The sequence below is a fragment of the Galeopterus variegatus genome, unplaced genomic scaffold, assembly GCF_000696425.1.
Source record: "Galeopterus variegatus unplaced genomic scaffold, G_variegatus-3.0.2 Scaffold984, whole genome shotgun sequence".
NCBI classification, from domain to species: Eukaryota; Metazoa; Chordata; class Mammalia; order Dermoptera; family Cynocephalidae; genus Galeopterus; species Galeopterus variegatus.
This window is the reverse complement of record NW_007727095.1, coordinates 60,696-65,579: the sequence shown is the minus strand read 5'-3', so window position 1 is coordinate 65,579 and position 4,884 is coordinate 60,696.

Genomic DNA, 4,884 nt, shown 5'->3' with positions numbered 1-4,884 from the left:
TATTGCTGACTAGACTCGATTATCTAAATGTAAATAAAATGGATTGGGGTCTAGACTTTTTTTTTTTGGGACCCTGCTTTTTATTTATTTTTATTTTTATTATTATTTTTTTTTTAAAAAGATGACCGGTAAGGGGATCTCAACCCTTGGCTTGGTGNTGGACCCTGCTTTTTATTTATTTTTATTTTTATTATTTTTTTTTTTTAAAAAAGATGACCGGTAAGGGGATCTCAACCCTTGGCTTGGTGTTGTCAACACCATGCTCAGCTAGTGAGCAAACCGGCCATCCCTATATAGGATCCGAACCCGTGGCCTTGGTGTTATCAGCACCACACTCTCCCGAGTGAGCCATGGGCCGGCCCGACCCTGCTTTTTAAATTAAGGTTTTTGGGGTGGGGGGAGGAAAGGAGATCGCAAAACTTTTGTTTTTCTTAAATATTGGTTAAGTTGCTGATGCATCCATAAACAAGAAAGTTCAGTTTTACTAACCTTTTCTGAAGCAATAAGTCTAAATATGAATAAGAAGTTGACGATCTAAAGGAAAGCCTAAAAATGTGGACAAAGACTGGAGAATGAGAGAAGCAGAATATTGTGTAATATCTTAAAAATCATTCTTATTACAATCTATTTCCTAGCCTTAGTCTCCCAGTTAGGTGGCAAATGACTTTTCACATAAAAATTAGGGCAAGGTCTATTCTCTTCCTCTACTACACTTACTCCAAGAGTTACACACCAAGTCATGCCCAGTGAAGCATCACAACATCTTAGAAAGGTCCTGTGTGTATGTGCTCACACGTACATTTAATTGCATGTTCCCACTCCCTCAGATTAAACTTTTGGCACAGTTAACTTATTTCATCTCCAAAGGATATGGGGTAACCATGGGCCATTGTTGAGCAAAAGAGGATGAGAATTAGCTGGAAATTGCAACTAGGGAGAAGGTTCAGGTCTATTCCATAAAGCTAGGAATGACACCAGGAAGTCTACCACCTTTACCCAGGTCAAGGCAGTTGAATTTAAGAGACTCAAACAGGAGTTTAAAAAATTTTTAATGCAGGCTGGCCCATGGCTCACTTGGGAGAGTGCGGTGCTGATAACACCAAGGCTACGGGTTTGGATCCCATATAGGGATGGCCGGTTTGCTCACTGGGTGAGCGTGGTGCTGACAACACCAAGTCAAGGGTTAAGATCCCCTTATCGGTCATCTTTTAAAAAAAAAAAATTTTTTTTTTTAATGCATAGGAGTTATAAAAAAAAATTTTTTAAAATGCTTCCCCCATACACAAGTAATTATAGGAATTATTGGCATCTGATTGTGCATGGTAGGTTTTTTTTTTAATGCATAGGAGTTATAAAAAAAATTTTTTTAAATGCTTCCCCCATACACAAGTAATTATAGGAATTATTGGCATCTGATTGTGCATGGTAGGCACTATAGTAATACTCAAATATAATTTATTTAAGTGCCAGAGTGGACCTCTATCCGACAAGTATTTATTGAGCATTTACTATGTTTGGAGATAAAGAAGTGTACCCGACAGACACAATTCTTTCCCTCAGTCAATGAACTGTCCCTTCCCAACCAAGTGCTTTACATTAATGTTCAAGACAGATAAGTGAACAGTAGTGTAACAAAACTGTGGAATGACAGAACTCTTCTTACTACATAATTATTGACATCCAAGGAAATCTCAGCCTACGCTAAAGCTGATTATAAATTTCATAATTTCTGCTCTAGAAATTCTCCTTCTCTCTTTAAACATGAAGTCCAAATGTGATTAGCCAGGATTCATGACCTTAGTTGCCAGCCTAATGCTATTTTATGTCCCCTTCTTTATTACTGCAATTAAAATGCTTAGTTTAGTCTTTTTTTTTTTTTTAGCAGCTGGCTGGTATGGGGATCCAAACACTTGACTCTGGTGTCATCAGCACCATACACTCCCAAGTGAGCTAACCAGCCAGACCCTAGTTTAGACTTAATGTAAACCTAGACATTATTGAATGGTCCCTATGATTAAGAACCCACCTTAATAACTAGTTCTCTTCATCAAACTCTCCAAAGAGCACAGGCTTCCCCCATACAGGGAGAAAGTGGTTGGTTACATTTGGGGCTGCCATATGGAAGTGTTTTCCAGAAGATGCCATGTTGGATGAGTCCCAGAACAGGCATGGGATGCTTGAGGTTGGGTTTGGGATCACAAAAAATGCATACGAAATAAGCCAGGACTTCAAGGTGTGAGATCACTGAAAGAGAAGACCAAGGAAATGCCTGGGCACCGTAAATTATCTGATATATGCCACCAACCTGAAGATCACTAGGAAGGATTAAAGCTGCAGAAAGAAGAAAAATGCAGTTGTAAAATTCAAAAAGTACAACTGGCCAGCTGCCAAGACAAAAACAAAACACAAAACAAATCAAAAAATAAATAAAATAAAATAAAATAAAATTCAGAAAGTGTGAAAAAGAAGTGACAGCACTGGCCTTTTAAGAACATATCCTAGAACAGTTGTTCTTAACCTTATTTCTGTATCCTCACTAGTATGATATACTGTTTTTGAGACCCTGACCCAGAGTAGATTCAAAATAAGAAATTCTTTTCCCTCCTTAACTAGGTTTTTGTTTAGTAAAAAAATACAATCACTAAAAGAGAAAGAGACCTGTTCATTAACTCTCATAATTACCTAGAGTTCCATACTAGAATTTTAGAACAAAAATACTCAAAGATGAAATGGAGAAGCAAAAATTATCGCCCAACTTCAGTTCTCAATCTGGCCTACTTCTTCAACTGCTGCAGATTACTGTTAATGAAACTGTGATCCAGCACCAGTCCATACAGAGTACTCCTCCAAAGGCACAGAGTAAATTTGCTGACAAAACTTTTAAGTGCTCTAATGAGTAGAGCTTGAGAGATGAATAATTCCTTAGCTGAGCATGATGCATATATATGATTAGAGGTGGAGGGCATGCTTAATCTAGTAATCACTTATAGCAAATGTGGGTAATTTCTCTAGGTAGAACAAGCCCAATTACTCATAATGCGCCGTACTGGGAAGTGCTCAAGAGAATAGGTACTACTGCACTACTAATTTATATCTGCACACATTCACATGCTCTTGATGACCTTCCCTCACCCTTTTCTTCCCCCAAAAGTAATGAAATAATAGTTGATGGCATGATCTCAGTGGTAGCATAATTAAAGGTGTAACACGGGTTTTGGAGTCAGATCTAGGTTAGAATTCTGACACTACAATACTCATTTCATAGTGTTCTGGTTTTTTTGTTTGTTTTTTGTTGTAATGGCTTGCTGGTACAGGGATCTGAACCCTTAACCTTGGTGTCACAACACCGTGCTCTAAACAACTGAGCTAGTAGTGTTCTGTTTTGATCTGCTCAACACTGGGGGTAGGCTGTGGTGAACTTAGAAAGAGGAAATACACAACAGCATTCCCTCGCCAGCTGATCATATTTCTGCCAATTACCTAATAACTAGCCCACTGATAGCCTTGCCAGATGCCTGCCTGGCTGTGGTCAGCCCTTTCCAAGACTCACTCCTAGCTGTAACCAATGACTTACCCAGAAAGGGCTCTTTTATAAAGTCTCAGGAAAGCTAAAGTTAGTCTACAACCCTTTATTCATCTTGTCTTCTTCTCAGAGCATTCATCTAACAGAGCTAACATTTTCCTCTCCACACACTTAGGTTTCTATTCGCTACTCAGTTTTTACATTAATCACCTTTCACGTTCATTCATATACAAACTTAATAAAATATTTAGAGAAAAAGGATTGTGTGCCATACTAAGTCCATCAAGACATTAACATTAGGGCCGGCCCGTGGCTCCCTTGGGAGAGTGTGGTGCTGATAACACCAAGGCCAAGGGTTCGGATCCCTATATAGGGATGGCCGGTTAGCTCACTTGGGAGAGTGTGGTGCTGACAACACCAAGTCACCCTCATCAGTCATCTTTAAAAGAAAAAAAAGATGTCAACAGTGATAGTTAATAATAATCATCTTGATACTTGTAGAATCTCAAGATACTATTAAGGTTTCCAGGGATTGAAGAGTAACAAGAAATACCACTTTGGTAACACCAAAGCCACTATCTTTTTTTTTTTTTTTTAAAAGATGACCGGTAAGGGGATCTTAACCCTTGACTTGGTGTTGTCAGCACCAAGCTCAGCCAGTGAGCAAACCGGCCATCCCTATATAGGATCTGAACCCATGGCCTTGGTGTTATCAGCACCGCACTCTACCGAGTGAGCCACGAGCCAGCCTCAAAGCCACTATCTTTTGAATGTGAATTTCACAAGCTATGCACAATTTAGATGACAAATTAAGGTTCAAATTTTAAGGATGAATAGCTAAGATATATTTCATTGATGTCACAATCCTCACCAGGAAACAGATGTTCTGTTAATGAAACTGTGATCCAGCATCAGTCCATACTGAGTACTCCTCCAAAGGGGATAATTGAGGAGTTTATGAAGATACCAGTTACAAGAGGTGAGCATGGTTAAGGGAAAACAAGTCAAGATGGTAAAGCACCTCAACAGTGTCTAGTAGATTTTTTGCAATGGAAATGTTCTACATCTACACTGTCTAATATGGTAGCCACATATGACTATATGTGGCTATTGAGCACTTAAAATGTGGTGACTAAACCATTAAATTCTTAATTTTACTTTTAATTTGCTTAAATAGCCACATGTTGCTAAGAGCTACCATATCGGAGAGTGCAGTTCAGATCTAGCATAGCCATTACAATTCCTAGGCCTGAAGAGGTAAGGAAAAGGATCAATTACTGGGGCCGGCCCGGTGGCGCACTGGATAGTGCGCCGCTTGGGAAGCGCGGCGGCGCTCCTGCCCGAGGGTTCGGATCCCACAT